This window comes from Embiotoca jacksoni, unplaced genomic scaffold (assembly GCF_022577435.1).
Source record: "Embiotoca jacksoni isolate LCO1_2020_lvr unplaced genomic scaffold, fEmbJac1.0.p SCAF_69, whole genome shotgun sequence".
NCBI lineage: Eukaryota > Metazoa > Chordata > Actinopteri > Embiotocidae > Embiotoca > Embiotoca jacksoni.
Window position 1 is genome coordinate 572,477 of NW_027185424.1, and position 19,393 is coordinate 591,869.

The window sequence follows — 19,393 nt, forward strand, 5'->3', positions numbered from 1 at the left end:
GCGTATCTCTGCTTGGATCTCCCTCCAGTCCTGTTATTCAGGTGAGCTGTCACATCCTGAATGAGTCCTGCAGAATTCACAGGTAGCTTCATCAGGTTCACGAGACCTCCAGGAACTCAATGGAACATCAGCTGCTCATCACAGAAAGATCTGGACCTGCTGATCTCTGTTTGTTAGAGGATCTCATCCACCGTCCTCCTCTCGTTTTATGAGGAAGACTTTTTTCTCCTTTTTGTTTTTCCTACATTATTTACTTTCTTGCTGATAATCTTCTATAAAGTGTTTTGTTCTTGTTATATTTATATTTCTTAATTTCAATGGGATCAGATTTACTTTCCCTTTTGCGGTCGCTCTGTTTTCTATTGCTGGAATCACTTTAACACACAAACCCTCATTTAAATACAGAAATTTGCACCTGATATCAGTGACGCAATTACTCTGTAAATCACTGGATAAATGTGGAAACGTTTGAAAAAAACCCGCTATTTAGTAAACTTTATTTGAGATCTTTGTAAATGAGGCCCTTAGTGTTGTATGTTTGCATTGTAGCACCTCAGTTCACCACACAGCCATCACAATCTGCACAGTCTGACACAAACTGAGACCAAGCAAGACACTTCGGTGATGGTTGTAGTCTTGCAGTCTGAAGGTGCCTGAAGGCAGCAATAAGAGTTCCTCTGCTTAGACACGCCCAGTTAGATTCAGTATGCTCATTAAGTTTGTCCTGATTTGCTCCGATCCTTCAACTTTACTCACAGTAACTTTGAACAGACTCTTGAACAGTCCTCATAAATACCCATGACTCCAGCCATCATTTCCAGCTCCCACACTTCAGCAGCCCCTTAAGAGGTGGTTGGGTTGGATGGTGGACACATGAAATACCCAAACCAGAAACCACAGGTCACACACACACTACAATCTGCTATAATCAATTACATATGAAACACTTTGGACAGGGTTAGGGGGAAAATGTGGTTTTGGTTCAAATAATCATGTTTTAAGTCACTGTAGACCTTTTCTATATTAAAGCAGTCACATGTATACATATGTATGCATATATATATATATATATATATATATATATATATATATATATATATATAATGAGAATAAAACACTGCTCTCCCCCTGGTAATTATCACAATGACATAATTAGAGCATACACTGGATGTCTGCTGGGATTCACAGCAGTGAGCTGCACATCTCACGCAGACCAGCAGCTGTACCACTTATAATATTGTCATCCAAGCCAAAGTAATTGTTGAGATTTGAGACTAATTGGTATTGGTATAATATAATAAATCTTGTTCTATTGTAACTACACATTCTCCTGTTTGTTCTTGTTCTGGCTCTGTTGCATCAAGGACTCAGGTTTCCGTTTCTATTAGATTTATGCATTAATAATGTAACTGGTTAACTTTTGTTTAATCATTGCTAATGTTTAATTGTTAGACTAAATCAGTTAACCTTCCTTTTCATCAGTATATCCCAATAATTCTGTGAAAATCCTTGAGTTGATCTGAAATGCTGCAGCAAGAGTAATGACAAGATCTAGCAAGAGAGGTCATATTTCTCCCATATCAGCTTTTCTTTGCTGGCTGCCAGTAAAGTGAAAAATATCATTTAAAATAATTTTGCTTACATAGGCTACGAAGTCCTTCTTGACCAATCATATCTTTATAGGCACGCTTACCTGTGGTTTCCAAAAGTAGAATATCAGAAGATTTTATAACAAGTAGTTCTGACCCAGAGATCTGATTGGTCAACTGAACATTTGGAACAAATCATCATGACATCACATCCTGCTCATCACTAGAAATATCACTCCACCTTCTCAATGGCAATATATCATTGGAATTGAATATCAAATGATATTCAATATAATGTAGTTTCTACTTGTTATAGATCTATTAAATGACCCATTTGGTGAAGTCGGGTCTGTTTTGTTCCATTTTGGTCGCTCCGAGCACCCGTACCGTAACACCACGGATAGTCCACACTTACAATCCTAGCGGCGGCCAGCTGGACCGGTTTGGTTTGAACACATGACACGGAGCTAAAATCGTCCATCGATATCTTCTTTCAGCGGATATCTTAGTTCCAACCAGACTGAGGTAGCTGAGCAGTTTAGTGTTTCTATGTGCTGCATTTATTCCGTTTGAGAAACAAGCTCTTGAAAACAATAAAACAGACTAGACCTTGTCTCTGTTGCTAGGTCATTACTAAGGGTCGCCCTACTTCCTGGAGTAAGAGTCTACTGAAGCAACTGGTTGTTTTCCAGTTCTTAGTCATACCCTTATGTATTGGCATGGAAACGGAGATCACACTAACACGTTTTATATTTTGAGAGCAAAGTGCCCCACAATATAAATACATTTTAATTGTATATTTTATTTAGTTGGTAAAAATGTCACATTTCAGGACATTTTAACATCAACCACATTTTAACAACAATAATACTAGCAATGCCAGATGAAATGTAACAATGATATGATAATTATTACAATAGTATACAATATAACAATATAATAGCTATAGTAAGAATAACAAGTATAACAAGAATAACCAGTAATAACAATGATAATAATATTAACAAAAGACAGTGTGAAAAATATTGAGTTTTACATTGTATGCATTACGTCACTAATGCCATCAAAGCCTAAATGACAGAGCCAAAAAAAAAATCATAAACTGGCTGAAATCCTCGCAAAAGATATTTAGCTTCAGCCTCACAAATAATGAGGCCTCCAGAAATACTTTTTTAATAAGTGGCTGATGCAAAAATTCAAGGATTTTCACCACACTCAAACCAAACGGTGGAATTTTGTCGATTCCTGTGTCAAACATCAACACATCTTCCAGCTTGACTGTTAATGTCTCCTGTTTATCCTCCACTTGAAGAACTGCATCACCACCTGCAATATAAATGATTTGATGTGATAAATGCATCATATCAACTATTTGAGAGGTAATTTGGTGAATGAGAGAGAGGGAACAAAGTTAACCGTGAGTTAAACGTGTTACAGTTAAGAGGATGATCTGTTTTTGTTCTTTCACTGCCTTAATCACAGACCTCCTCTGGCTCTTTATCTCTTTTCCTAGTCCCTTTATCACTCCTTCCACCTATCTATAATATATAACCACTATATAACTATATACTATATAATTATGCTGTATTTGTGACTTTGGATACACAGCCTAAACTCGTAAGTAAGACCAGTGTGCTGTTGGACTTGATATTTTCAGTGGATTTTGTTTCATAGTAGGAAAAATAAAGAATAAAATCAGACTTAAACTTTAATTTATTTAGATCAATATTTTGGCAACAGGCTGTACAGTATTTAGCCAGTATAGTATTGGTAGGTATGTGATAATCTATACCGCTCAATGAAAACAAAGTATTTCTGTATTTGCAGACTGTGATTAAGCTCACCATTTGATCAGCTTAATTGGCAGGTCTACACACCACTACGAAAGGTTCCATCAACCCACCTGACAAAAGGCTGTGGTTTGTGTTTGAATGTGAAGCTCTGTGAAAGGAAAAAAGGTTTGTGTACTCAGTCAAGCCTTGCCAGGGTAAGTAAAGGAGAGAATACACAAACGAAAATGGTTTTCCATGCTTCTCTGGAGGCTCATCTGAGCAGACTCTTCCCTGGGTAAATAAAAGTCAAAATGAAAGCTTTGGAAGCTGCTGAGCTCGGCCCCATGGGTAATCCTTCATACTGAAAAGTTGGGGGTGTAAAGGAAACAAGCAGAGAAAAAACAGGAAGGAGGAAAATGAAGAGCTTTGACAAAGGAGTGCGGAGATAAATAAGGAGGTAGAGAACATGAGGAGGAAGAAAAGAGAAAGAGGGAGGAATAAGAGGATTAAACTGAGAGAGGACAGAAAGAAAGGAAGAGAATGAAAGAGGTAGAGAGAGGGAGGATAGTGGATTCATCAGGACTGGATAAAGGATCAAAATCGATCAAAATTAAAACGTTCTAACTGATTCATAACTGACTTATAATCATGACGATATGAAAAATTAAAACAAATATATGCTACAGGCATTAAGTCTACCCTTGAATCGGTGGAGATTTAATTTACAACAAATGACAACTTACTTTTCTAACAAACAGCTGATTGCTGTCAGTAGCCTGACATCGCCATCTTTGTTCATGTCGAGGTATCTGCCTTTTTAAGACTTTTAAAATCTTTTTATAAATACTTTCATCAAATTAAAGACATTTGAAAATTTGAAATACAAAGTAACTGTTCAGTTTTTTCACTGGAAGCCTTTTTAGTGACTTCTACAACTGACTCATACCAGTTTTTGGTTTGCTGGCTGCTAACATGAGGACACATTTTTTGCTAAAACAGGTAACAGAGCATCATCTTCATCCAAACTGATATCATTATAATTAGCTCCTAAATTTTTCACAATGTAAAAGACAATGGTAAAAATTATAGTGAGCTACTCTCCCACATGTAAGCCAAAAAACGACTTTTCACTTAACAGTATTTTGTGTATCAACGGCTGGTGCATCTTTATCTTCTTGTCTCTCATTGAAGGGTTACAACACAGCTGAGCAGGCACTACCCTAATCGACACTGGAGGTCAAATAACCTCAATTATTATGGTCTGCCATGTTTTCTATAAGGGCGGTCCCTCTCCTGTTTTAAAATTCAAGAAATCATAAAATGCAAAAAAAAAATCATAAATCTGCCATGTTTGAAGCACTTTTGACACTTTTGAAATATGGCTTAAAACCATAACAGTCATTTTAAGAAAACGAATCAGGCCTGAGGTTTGCATACTTTAATTTAAAAGCCTTCAAGACTTATTAAGGACCAGTGGACATCTTGTATTTTCACCCACATACACTCACAAACAGATGATGTAACTGTAACTCAACCATGATGCACAATTAGGACAGAGAATTCAGCCTGGTGTTGGAGAAACAGAAGCAGACAGGGACGTGCCGGTCATGTAGGCACACATTAGCTGAAATGCCATAAAGAACAGAATGATATGCAAATATCATAACCAAGTCACGTATCATGAGTCAATATTCAAGAAAGAGGCACCAGCAGAAAATCTCTGACCTAAACTGCAAACGTTCTAATACAGCATTCCACAACACAACGTCTGCAAACACTGTATGCTAAAACTATTAGATTTGGTACACACCTTTGTTTCGAAATGCAGAGGTCTGCGGTATTAAAGCTGTTTGAATTTTGATTTCCTGATGAAGTAAGAGATGTGAAGCAAGAATGTCGTTTTTAGGAAATGCTGAACAAATGCTTAACAGGTCTAAGTGAATGTGCTATAAAAGTGTTTGTGGTGTGGGATGTGGTTAGCTCAGCTGCGGGGGTGGAGAGGGGGGGGAGTGGCTCAGGGAACGGGGCCGAGAGAAGGATAAGGGTCCCAGCTGAACTAAATCAGGATCATTTTGTCTCTCCTATATAAGTGAGCAGGACCTGGAGAGGAGGGGGAGAAGCCAGAGACGGGACGGACGCTCGGAGGCAGGGCAGGAGAGCGTCGGCCCAGAGACATTGGTGGGGGGGTGAGGGGTGAATAAAAAGCATTTATACACGAACGGTGTGACTCAGCGAGTCATCTGTGTCCAGGAGGAACCCCGGTAGCACACCTGCTACAGTGCTCCTCACACAGTTTGATACATTCCAGATGGTGGAGGCTTACTGTGACATTATTTAATTATTTGTGTCTCAAATCACAAAAATGTCTTCTTTGTAGAGAAATTTTGTTCATTACTGTATCTAAAAATGTAATTGTTATCAGTTTAAACATGACAATTAATTGGGTTAATTATTTTTAGGGGATACAACCCACCTTATGCCAAGACACTAGTTCTGTTTTAATATATATGTATGTACAACCCCGTTTCCCAAAGTTGGGACAGTTTCTAAAGTGTAAATAAAAAACAGAATGCAATGATTTGCAAATCACATAAACCCATATTTAATTACAAATTGACCAAAGACAACATATCAAGTGTTGAAACGTAGAAATTGTATTGTTTTATAAAAAAAAAAAAAAAAAGAAAAAAAAAAAGATCTGCTCATTTTGATTTTGATGTCAGCAACATGTCTCTAAAAAGTTTGGACAGGGTCATGTTTAAAACTGAGCTGCATAACCTTTTTTTAACAACACTCTGTAAATGTTGGGGAACTGAGGAGACCAGTTTCTGGAGTTTTGACAGTGAAATGTGGTCCCATTCTTGCCTGATAGAGGATTTCAGCTGCTCAACAGTTCAGGGTCTCCTTTGTTGTATTGTTCATGTCCTGATGCTCCAGATGTTTTCAATGATTGACAGGTGTGGACTGCAGGAGGCCAGTTTATCAGCGGACTCTTCTACTAGAGAACCATGCTGTTGGAATACGTGCAGAATGTGGTTGGACGTTGTTCTGCTGAAATAAACAAGACCTTCCCTGAAAGAGACGTTGTCTGGATGGCAGCATATGTTGCTCCAAAACCTGAATATATCATTCAGCATTAATGCTTCCTTCCAGATGTTCAAGCTACCCATGCCATGTGCACTAATGCATCCTGTACCATCACAGATGCTGGCTTTAGAACTGAGCTGATAACAAGCTGGATGGTCCCTCTCCTCTTAAGCCCGGAGGATGTGGCATCCATGATTTGGATATTTGATAGTTTGAGAAGGCTGTGGTGGTTTGAGTCCAGCTAGATCAGCGATGATAAAACTGCTGTTTCAGCCAGCCTTGATCAGCACCACGGACAGCAGCTGTGGCTGATCAAACGTTACTTTACAAAATGGGAGTTGCATTGTGGGCCTCTCCGTGGTGATATTGAGTTTTCTACTTTGCCACTACCTGGAATGGTTGTGTGTGGATGTTCATGCCTTATATACACTTATATTTTGGGAGTGGGTAGGGACAACCACTACCATGTTACGCTACTGATATGAGGGTGTGTCAGGTTCTGTCTCATGTGGGTCTGAAAATGACGTGGTAGTTGTACATTTCCTCAGGACTAATTTCGTCAGTACGTTATGCTGAATTTACCATCTGCTTTTATAGGTGACTCTCATTCATTCAGTATGCCCCCTGTGACTTGCCGCTGAGAATTTAAGGCAATACAACTATTTAAATCAAACTGTCACGGAGGAAGCTCAGCCAGGGGGCAAAGTGTTTTTTTTTTTTCAGTTGATCATCATTCTAGCCCTCATGACTAATCATGAGCTATAGGAAAAGGAATTATATTGCAGATGCAGGGGGCCAAAATGAGTTTCTGTGCAGGATGTCTGGGCCCCCCTGGAGGGCCAGGGTTGGATATCTGGAGGGAGCGCAGAAAACTGCAACTGCTTGACATTGAAAGAAGTCACATCAAACATGAGGAAGACCTAGGGGCAAAGGCCAAGAAATATATATATATATATGAGTTGGGATCCCTAAGGAGAAGCTGGGGGACATTGCTAGTGCAGACATGTGTGTTACCATTACTGTGCTGTCATCGTAACAGACTCCAACAAGGAAGAAATCCCTAATTCTGTTGGAAAATGGTCTTTGATGTCACCTGTGACTGTCCTTGATTTGTCTCTGGTTATCCAGATTTCTGATTGATGGATGCCGTGAGTGGTTTTGGTCCAGTGTTCACAGCGCTCAACTGGCTGTCGGTGAGTGGCATTGTGGGTAATGTTTGGCAATGAAGAAATAGGCACTGAAATAAAGATGATACATGGATTTTTATCCTCATTTTTTTTAAAGCAGTTCATTGTGAGTCCATAAATGTTCAATGCTAAAAGAGTGGACTACATTTTTAATGCTTCCATCAGTCTTCCCATAAACACCAGAGTCGAAGAACAGAAGCTAACTATCTTGCTCAACAATTACCTTTTTCTCAGCCCTTTATAAATTGCCAAAGACAGGAGTTTTTAAGATCATTCATAAAACTTAACAACTGTCTCTAACCTTCCACACGAATGTCCATAATATCGCTAATGCTGGATGTTATTAGGACATACAGAGATATATGTTAGGATGGGGATGATTGCGACAGAATCATAGTATTAAAGATTGGATCCACATCCCCATTATTGCCCAGCGGAAGAATCACTGCAACTACTTCAATAACAAAGGATGGTATGCTGTTATTTTACAGGGTAGTGTTGAGTATAAATACTGGTAAGCATGGCCTCTTCAGTCATATCTGCTGTCACAATATCAGTTTATACATTTTGTATCTCTGATATTCTTAGTCTGTGACACACTGCTGTGTCGTTTAAATGTGCAGCAGATAATTAACCACTGCGTTGACAGCAGCAACACCGCGACCACTACCGTAACCGACATACCGGAAATGAGACGGGACACTTTGTGCCTGCTACACGTCTTCTTCTTCTTCTTCTTTGGTTGCAGCACGTCAGCCTGTTATTGATGTCATCTAAGGTGAATGTCCCCCCACTTCAAAACTCATTCCTTAAAATAAAATGATGTCATCAATATATAAAGGTTGGCCATGTCCTCCAGAAAGGGTCCAGGTGGTGGTTACACGTTGCATCGGACAATTGGACAAGAAGCGTTGAAACATTTTTAACAGGAGCTCTCAGTGAAGACTTCTATTTGTCCTATTTGTGTCTGAAAAATGTAATAATAACAGTTTACTATTAGAAGAAAAATACAAGCAAAAATGATGTGCCCAAGAGAGAGATCCTCAGGTAAATTCTTTTCCCTTGATTCTTGGAGTTTTGCATAGATAATTGTGTTTTTCCTGAAGGTTCAGGGGTAGTATGAACTACAGCAAAGCAAAAAGTTATCAAGTAGTTGGCCATAATGCCAACTTTAAGTAATACTCTATTAAAGTAATATATTTAAGCAAAGATTCAGTTAAAGAAAAGTTGGCAGAAATCATGCTCAAACATGTTTATTCATGCCAGTTATTCAGTTATTTATATATATAAGATTTGTGAAGCGATGTTTCCAAGAAGACAAATCATGGGGGAAAAAAAGGGTTACTCATGCCCACTCCTCAACGTCGACCCAGCAACTGATTTTATGATATTTGATGAGTGTTCTTTCTTCACCCTGACATTTAATGGATGCCAGTGTTGATCGTCTGAGAGCAGGCTTTTGTCTTATATTTGAGCTTCTTCCTACACCGGGCAGCGGTTCTCATAATACCAGGGGAAGAGGCATTTGTATTATTTGTTATCTCTTACCAAGCAAATTTCAATTTTGTGCTGCGCCTAGGCCAACATAAATTGGGCCCACAGCGTCAAATCACAACATAAGTAATTTCAGGGCACTAACATAGTAAAGTTAAGACTTTTCAATATTATAGAGAGAAACTTACGATTTAACAATTCTCACATGAATGAAAGTGTGGCGGAAAAACTCCTTTTTAACAAGAAGAAACCACGGACATAACCAGACTCCGAAGTGGGCAACCTTCTTCCTCAAACAGCTGAGATGAGGGAAGAAGACTGAGTGTAATCTGGGAGGTCCTGGATCCTGTTCTCGTAGGATCTGGTACAAATTAAGCCTTTTTCTCCAGGTATGTTTAAGATTACGTTACCTTGGTTACCTTACCCTTCAAGACTAGGCAATGGACCAGCTGGAAGCAGGTCAGAGGACTTTGAAGTCTAGAGTAGCTTTTAGGTGTTTGGAAGTCCAAGCTGTAAGAAGAGGTTACTCATCGTGCTCTTCCAAATCAAAACACAGGATTTTCATTTCAAGCCTACTGGATACAGTGAAGTAATGTGTTTGGGCAGACCGACAAAAAACAAATTCATTGGGCTCAAAATGTTTAAAAAAATAAAACAGAGCTTTGATCTATTTGACATGTTTTTCTCCCTCATTCAAAACTGTGCTGATTCGGTACTCAACACTTCCCGTACATATCGAACAGACAGCTTGGTAGCTTTGGGGCTTGTGAAATTAGTTAATGTACCACAGTGACAGAAGACTCAGTTGGAGTAGATGGACGACAGTTCAGATCACGTCTCCGCACACCTGTAAGCATCACACCACGGAGCGGTACAGGGTGGCTCGTGTAAGTGAGATGAAGTAAGTCGTGTATAATTAAGATCAGTAAAGTAATCCCTGTTTAATGGAAACAGTCACATTTCCCAAAGTTGCATAAGAATGCATCTGTTAAGGTTTAACATTCAGATTTCCATTTCCCTCTTCTGTCTCTCTCCTTCCATCCTTCTCCACAAATCCTCTGTTATATTTTGGAATAAAAAAAAGTCTTGCAACCCAAAACACCAGTTAGCAGAGTGCCGTGTGTTTCATTCAGCCTATCTTATACACCAGGACCACAGAGGCTTTGGGTAACAAAACAAAGCCAGGAGCTTTGGACACCAATTTCTTGCGGATTAACTGTGGTTCAGGTTTTAATTTTCACGAATCACGTTCACACAGCACAATTGTTTTTTCTCTTACTCTCAGTTTTCTTAGTCCCTCTTAACTTCTCATATCCCTCTCTCTCACTTTATTTCTGGTTTTGTGTCTTTTTTTTTTCTTTACATAGTAGAAGTATAATCTTTAACTAGCTCCAAGGGAGGGTTGAGTTTCATGGATGTGATGGGGTGTTCCACTTGTGCCTGAGTAGGGCTGAGGAAGAGGCGCAAATTATCTTCAACCCTCAGACAGACTCTGTTCTTTCTTTTAGGGTGCTGCAGAAGTGGAAAAGCCTCACAGACAGGTTGATGTGAATGCAGGATTTATTTTTATTTTGTCCTCTGTATTCACCTTGCACTGAATGCAGCCATTGGCCTCTCCAAATCCTTCTACCTTAGAACCATATCCATCAATGACTCCTCCGATTCAAATGCTATTCTGTCAACTTTGAGTTATTGCAAGCTTGTCAACATTGCGGCGACATACTGTACACTCCATCAAACTACTTATGATCCGATCACCTCGGACAGAAGTTAACACCAGGTGTGCCGAGGTGTTTGCTCATCCAGGTCACGGTCGATTTGAGTGTTATCTGACCCAATCACACCACAGCTTGTGTGACATATGACTCTCAAAATCTTCACAACTTCACATCAGGTTGAAAGCTGGGACTCACAACTCCCCCAAGCCACAACTGAGGAAACCATTTTGAGAGGTGGTACGTCTTCTAGTTGCCTTTAGACACTTAGACAGAACCCAGTCCCTTAGAATCAGACGCAGTCAGAGCAGTTCTGTGGTGATTCTTTGTGCTCCTCTTTGTTAACTGGCCTTTCTAAAAAAATTTAAAAAAAAGCCTTCAGAAGTCTGTGATGAGCCGGCGCTCCTCTGTGAAACAGGGTCATCAATGTGACCAGCCTGAAACATGGACAGAGAGCCTGCTGTCCAGTTTGGCTTTTCCTGTCTTCTTTCTTACCTCTTCATTTCTTCTTCATTCCCTCATTCACACCCCCCTCCCCTCCTTCTCTGTTGTACTCACTCATTTTTCTCTTCCCTCCCTTCATCCAGCGTTTCCAGACTCCTTTCTTTCCTTGTTTTTGTCTCTGTCAGTAATGCATGTCCAGAACAACATATGGGCTGTGGTTGATATAAGAACGGTTGCCAGGTCACACTTCTTTCAAACAGACACACACTCACACATCATCCTTGCTTGCTCTCTATTCTGTGTGTATGGGACTTTGTGTAAGTAGGGCTGCAAAACTTGTGTGTCACATGTGTCTATTCTCTCTCTCTCTCTCTGTGTGTGTGTGTGTGTGTGTGTGTGTGTGTGTGTGTGTGTGTGTGTGTGTGTGTGTGTGTGTGTGTGTGTGTGTGTGTGGCCTAAGGGAGTTGTGTTTTTGCTAAATTTATCAGCTCCAGTTCATCTCCCAAAAGCCAAGGACCCAAGTTAGGCCTTTGTTAGCTCAACCATGACTGCACTGTGTGTGTGTGTGTGTGTGTGTGTGTGTGTGTGTGTGTGTGTGTGTGTGTGTGTGTGTGTGTGTGTGTGTGTGTGTGTGTGTGTGTGTGTGTGTGTGTGTGTGTGTGTGTGTGTGTTGAAACTGCAGTCATCATGCTCAGCTTCACTGTCTCAAATTCCGCCTCTTTTCTCTCTCATCCATCTTTTACAACTATTCATTTCACTTTCTGTCTTTCCTTCTGGTCCCTTTCTTTCCTGCCAGTGTCTCAGTGTCTCCTGAAGCAGCAGCACTGCTAATATGCAATGTAACACAGTTAAAAAAGAAACACTATTTTGAAACAATAAGAAGGAAGTAAATGAAGGCAGATCTGCTTCTGCATGTTCCTGCAGCCTTCATCAAGAAAAACATGTTCAGGAAAAGTAAACATGGATTTTTAAAGGATTGTTCAAAAAAATGATTTGAGAAATGTGAAACTCACTTTTGCCAAATCATCACAAAACCAAAACTTGCCATCGAATTTTAATTTCGTGTTCAATGTGATAAGATAATTTATTTTAAATACTCATTTGTACAGAACATATCCATCCATCCACGGATCAGAGATCATCGCAGGGCGGCTGGTAAAGAGTCTATTAATGGTAAACAGGTACACGCAGCCGCAGCTTTATGACCACTCCAGCCAGATGTTTCACCAGAACACGTCCAACGGGCAGGACGTCTGTGTTTAGCAGAGACAAGACTGGACCAAAATGCAAGACACAAGCCGGTTGTTTCAGGTAAGTGATGATTTTATTGCCAGTGAAACTGTCTGAGGTGGTTAGCCAGGAAGGCCAGCAGAGCCGAGGAGGTGAGTGACCGAGTCGGCAGAGCTGACAGGGTGAATCCGAGCTCTGAGAGGTCCTCCAGAAACACAGCTGAACAGAACCAGACGGCTGGTCAGGCAGGATTGCTGAAAGGAGAACGGGGGTCAGACAGAGCTCAAAAACAACAGAATCAACTTCGACAATCTCAGCGGTCGACCACGCGTGGAGACGAACCAGTCTGGTGCTGAGCAACTGCAGGACTGGAGTATTTAAGCAGAGAAAGGCTGATGAGGAGATAACATCCAGATGTGAGGCAGGTGATCAACGGCAGGTGGAGAGAATGTGGAATCTGCAGGAAGAGGAGCTCAGCGCTCAGAAGACAGACAACATGACACAAACATGAGGAAAAAGGGGGAACTGGAAACATACGGAAGGACAACAGCTGGTGGGTGCTATCACTCTGGATGTGCCCCATAGCAGCTCACAAGGAAACATTAGCACCACTTCTTTTAGGTGCTGTAAGTTGTGAGGTGCTTCCATGGCTCAGACTCATTCCTGCACATACTCTAACACCCTGTTGCTAGTTCATGCTTTAGTCCCTCTGGGAACACTGACTGGCCATGATTTGGCTATCGTCAAAGTTGTCATATTTCCCAGACTATCAGCTTTCTGTCTGTTAATGGTCATTATGTTTTGCCTCATCAGTGAATAGAAGAGGAAGAAAACAAGTCACACATTTAAATTTAGAGTTGTCAGTTAAACAAACAGCATGAACAGCATGTTTGCAGACAGAGATTTCACAGGCAGCAGGTGGATTTAAATCTATGACTTTTTAACCACTTCACCGCCAAGCTGTGAAAAACATGTTCCTTTGGGGGCAATAAGGTTTAAGTTCAAAGCATGCCAACATTAATATTTATAGACTACAAACATGGCAGCATGAGCGAGGTAAGTGCCACTTTTACTTACCATAAGAACTCCGTGGTGGTCTGGGTGGACTGTGGGTGTACAATGTGCAGGACTTTAACACGAGAGATAGGATATAGATCCAGATCCTGTTTGATTAATCCAACAGAAGCACTTTGATTGGTAAGAGAACGATAATGGAGAAAACTTCAATGAAGTAAAAACTTTGAGTGTCATGTTTCATCATGTTGAATTATTCTGTTGAACCATGACGATGATGTTTCCGTAACCTTAGGATATACCAGAACATGCTTGAGTTGCGACGAACAGATATTGTATAAAAAAAAAATTAAAAAAAAATAAGTGGCATATTCTCAGCATATCTTAATTTAATGTGACAAATTTAAATGTGTAATTTAATTTCTTGGAGGATTAAAGAAGGGAGTTATACTGTCAATTTTAGCAACTGCCGTACCACGCTTATGTTGTCCACCAAAACCTTGGTGTGTTTAATAAAACACATTGGTTATCCATGCAGTGATGGAAGCTGCTGAGAGGCCTGGTATGATACCAAACTGCTGAGTCCCAGAGTAGCATCTCTGTCTCTGGGTCTGAACGCTGCTGTTGGTCTCCCCATACATCCTGAGATAGTGTTGGAGACTTTGGTCCAGCACCACCCAAAGTCAAAGTTTCCCTCGTACGGTATACACATAATATAAACATTTCATTGTCCTGTTGTTTGCTTGCTGTGATGTAAAACTGTCCAGATGATGTCCAAAAAACAGAAAACAAGAGAAAGAGTTTGTTGAATTACAAGATTTTTAAGTTGAACTGTTTCTTTTTAGAAACCAAGTTAGGTTTTGGTATGAAAGGAATAGTCGATATAATCAGTGCAATTCTGGAATAAATTGGGGTCAAGTATCTCCATACTTTCATGATCAATTTGGGATTAGTAGAGATTTTGCATGGAAATGCATTTCAACAATGCAAATTTGCAATTACATAGCACACAAAAACTTTCATGAGAAAAGCCCAATTGAAGTAAACCAGAATTATCTCTTTTTTTTTTTTAAATGTCAGACGTCAGATGACTGCAGCTCCAATAAATGGGACACAACTAATTTTGTTTATTACTCTCTAATATATCCCAGATCTTGTGGCTTTTATCTCCCATGAGCAGCCATTTTTTTGCTAAGTGCTCATTTTTTGGCTCATCATATCTATTTACCAGTTACAGCCGCAATGTTTACAAATGTAATATTTGTAACGATGAACTGTCGTTGAGCAAAGCACCAAACCCACCTGCTGCCCAGGGAATGCACCTGCCCACTGCTACAGATCTGCGTTCACTGTTCATGAATGGTTTAAATACAGAAGTTAAATTCCCGTGTATTCCTGTGTGGAAAGGTTTAATTTTATCTTATCTTATCTTACTATATATAATTTCAGGACTCTATCTGTTTGTATCTTTGTCCACGGTCGAGCACATCTTCACTACTGCAGCAAGCTGTTCTCAAGAAATAGGGTTTGCCCTTCGATTTTAACACTCAGCCACAGTAACCAAGAGCTTTTTCACAGCACCAAAGTCCAAAAAACGATTCTAAGTGTGAGGAAAAGAAAGATTGCGACACCCCGATGGTAAAAGTCTGAGAAAGTGTGTTTAAAGGTGCGGACCAAGAATGGACTCCGGGGAAGAGTATTAACTAAGCATCTAAACACAGAACAGAGAATTGTCCTGCTGCTGAGTTCAGATTAGTTTGTATTGTTTATCAAAACTGGTCAAAGTCTGTCTTTCTTTCAGCTGCTGACTGAGATGCAGCCTTCCTCCCAAACCAGCCCGTTCTCCCTGCCTGCAGCAGGACGACGACAGAGGGGCCATTATTATCATGATTATTATTATTATTATTATTATTATTATTATGACCCTATTGTTATATAGTGCCTGATAGTGATGACTAGTGTCTGTTCTTCATTCTGTCTAAACTTAACTTACTATTTTGTTGTCAAGAAAAGTAATGAGGCGTTATTAACTTAATAGGGAATTTTCTGTAAAAACAATATTTTGTCATATTTAAAATATAAATATTCCGAGAAGAACCAATAAGAGCATTGATAAAGAACCAGACTGAGAAGATACAATTTTAATTATAGCTGTCCCTACAACTGCCTGCTGAAGTCCAAATTTCAGTGAAAATGCCTAGTTTTTCAATAAATAACACCCCCCACCCCCTCCCTCCTCTCCCATCCCCAAGCCTTTCAAAAACCTGGGGAAAGCTTTACACAGCAATACCAAATGCCTGACAATAATACTGGTCAACAGGCTATTTTGAATGGACACTACACTAGTAATATGTAATTATACAAATTGGTATCAGGTTCTCTTTGTGTGAGTCTCTGTGACTTCTTTTACAGATGAGAATACATTTACATTTCAGCCATTTATGTTTTTCATCCACTGTGACTGATGGCAGCAAGGCAGGAGGATAATTTTCAAATTTTCACATCAAAAATAATCACCCGAGATAGAGAGGTAGAGGAGGAGGGGTCGAGGTCATCCTGGCCCGGCAAAAGAAATAGGCAACAGAGGAAAAGTATTGTAATTGGTAAGGCTCGAAATCGACTGTGGGGACATTTTTTTCGATATTTCCGCCTCACCCACAGTGCAGAGAGTCTCCGCCTTCCTTCAGTCGGTGTGAAAGCTTTGAGCAAATGTTGGTATTCGGATGAGCACGACGTCTGTCAAATGAGGCGAAGACAGGAGATCCTCTCGGGTGAATCGGCTGAGCATGAGATCTGTGGGAAGAAAGGTTTGAGTGTTCCTGATATTAATGCAACTTTTACACAAACACACACATACTATATATACGATGTGACAAACGTCCCATATTTTTCTAGGATGTAAACATTTCTGTCTGCAGTGAACCTACTCAACCTCATGTTTGAAACTCCAGTCATCAAGGGAAGAACCCTGAGGCTATTCCAGCTGTTATAGCAGTCACAGCATTAGAGAAACACGTTCTCAGGGCCAAAATGTCTTATTTGTTTCAATCCTAGCTTCTCTGCAGCGGAGCAATCAAAAGGTGTTTTAATGTGGTTTTTTTCATTCTAACATTGACATCAACTTCTGAAAATGTTAAAACCCCTTGCAGCTTCAAACACGCATCTCCGCAGGAGTGCTAACTTCATATAGGCTCACAACCTTTTTACCACACATGTTCAATACATTTTTGCTTGTGAATTTTTTTATTAATTTTATATTTTCCCATTTTTTTATTCAAAGTTCCTTTTTACACAGTAAGAAAAGGAAGATGCACCTGACTGAACAAGTTGACATAAAAACATTAGCAAAGAACTCTTGATCTTTTCATTGAAGTTTCCATACCTTGCCTTATTTTACCTGAACTTGTTCCTCCCTGTTTACGTGACTCATATCTTTCATTAACCTCCGGTGTATTAAACCCAGTCGCATAACCAATCTAATTTGCTCGACAGTCAATATTGTTGAGATGAGAGTAAACAGGTCAGATTTGATGTGTCCAGACATCACCAACCTGTCTGCATGGGCTGCCACGGTAACGACGTATGCGTAGCTACGCTGGCGACACGGCTTTCCAACAAGGAAGCTGCCGGTAAGGAAGTGTCAGCAGACTGTTGTTATCGTTGTCTACTACAGTGAATGAGAGCAGCAGATGTGATTGGCCATGTTTAAAGTCAGCTGTGACACCTTTTAATTATCTATTCCTCCGACTTCACTTTGTAGTCAAAAAAATGTCAAACAAGTTACAATTTTCCAAGGTTCTGGTGATACCTCAGGTCAGCCTGAAAGAGGCGCTGGATGAGGGAGCTGATCTCTGGTTGGGTGTTGATAAGGTAGCTTCAGATCCATACATTTAGCAACCAACAAATTTTGATATAATGCACAGCACTTAAATGTATTCTTAACACTTGATTTAAAGGGTTTTTATGTCCAAATCAAAACTTCACCATATGAAACAGAAAAAGCTAAATTAGCATCACATTAAGCTATTACACCACATGACATTCAAAGTTGTTCAATCAAATCTCAAGATGACAGAAGCAAAATTTAACCGGAAAGTGACGGGAAATTGTAGTTTCATTCTCCACAATTCATCATCCTCAATTGGAACATTTTCAGCCAGATACAAATCTAATCCTCACCAAAGTAGTTCCCTCTGTTTGGGGTTTGGACAGATGGTATTCAACGATGAGCACAGACCCAGGAACTGTGATTAGATCATAGATTTTTATTTTTTTTTGTAATAAAAATTTAGCATTCCAATTAATAATATGTAATCTACGTAAAAAAAACGTGTTATGCATACAATTCTTAGAAAACAGGCGAGGTTGAAGTATTTTTATTTGAGACTAAATGTCGCAGGTGTCAGGCAGCTGCAATCACAGGTAGAACAGATTGTTAAAATAAGCAGCAAGTGTTCATTTTTAGAGGTGAGTGATGCTACAGACACCCAGACAGAAGTCATATCTGCAACACCGAGCCTTGACCAGTGCACGAAGGCCGCTCAGAGGTCTCTCGCATCCTCTATCTATGAATCCTGTATCTGACAGATGCCCAAGGTAGGATGTCTTGTGGTTTTCTGTGGCTTTCTGCTGCAGTATAAAGCACAATGACCAGTAAGGTGAGGGAGAGCTCAGTGGAAACATATATCTGACAGTATTTTTTAGATTGTATTCAGTTATGATCCTTTTTCATTAATTTACTGTCCTCCTCATATTTAGACTTAACAAACTGGTGAAGAAGGCCGGCTCCATCATCGGCTACAAACTGGACAGTCTGGAAAAGGTGGTGGAGAGGAGGACGCTGAACAAACTATTATCCATATTGGATAATCCTGACCACCCTCTCAAAGTGTTCCTATAGTTGAGCCCGTGTGAGAGTTCAGGCAGAGAGGTTTAGTAACTGGGCACGATCACATGTTGTGATCTCTCTCCTCCATCGAGCTGCTGCCAATAAACATCACTGCGTTTCCACCCACAACGGTCTCCTCTGCCTTCTTTACCTCATCGCCACGATTTCCATCACATCAGTGAAAAGATAACAATGAACTATGGAGTAACTACCCAGTATGATGCTTCACTTTATTTGAGGGGACACAGAAACAGTAGATGATGATGAAATAATCCTTAAAAACTACTGACTTTGCAAGTCGGTACACAAAAACAGTCGGTAATGAAAAGGTAGTCGTGAAATGATGAGGAACTACAGGATAATAATAATAGTACAATAATCCTCCACTATATTAGGGAACACAAAAAAATGTTTAGGGAATCAGTAGTCCTCGTATAGTTACTGTTTTGAGCCTGTCAGCGTTTGGATCAGAGTTAATCAAGAAAGACTCGTGAAGAAATTATACTGGATTTATTATAAACTAATAACTACCTAATGATGGTTCTTTAGGAATTAACATGTATGCACTATATAGTCCTGGATCAGAGATTATTGATTAGTGGATTGGTATTCGTGACCGAAGCATCAACTAAAAGTTTGTTCTGGATTCATTCCTTCCTCTCACCTTTTGTTGCTGTGTAGCGTCGTGTTGAAGTGTTTCGTGCTGCTGTAGCAGGAACGCCATCTTTAAATGCAATGAAGCAACGATAATCTTGAAGAGAATCACAGCCAATAGCACCGGCCCAGGTTTCACATGTGACTGAAAGTTCAGATGTGGGTCAGTCTTGTGTCACTGAAGCAGTGTTGCCACTCGGTGTGTAATGTCACACATCACGTCCTGCCTTCAGTGTGTATCAGCAGAGATGTTCAGGTACTGAGTGGGTCGTGCTAATGACCAGTACTGACTCCCAGCGGAGGAGACTGTTGGATGGCT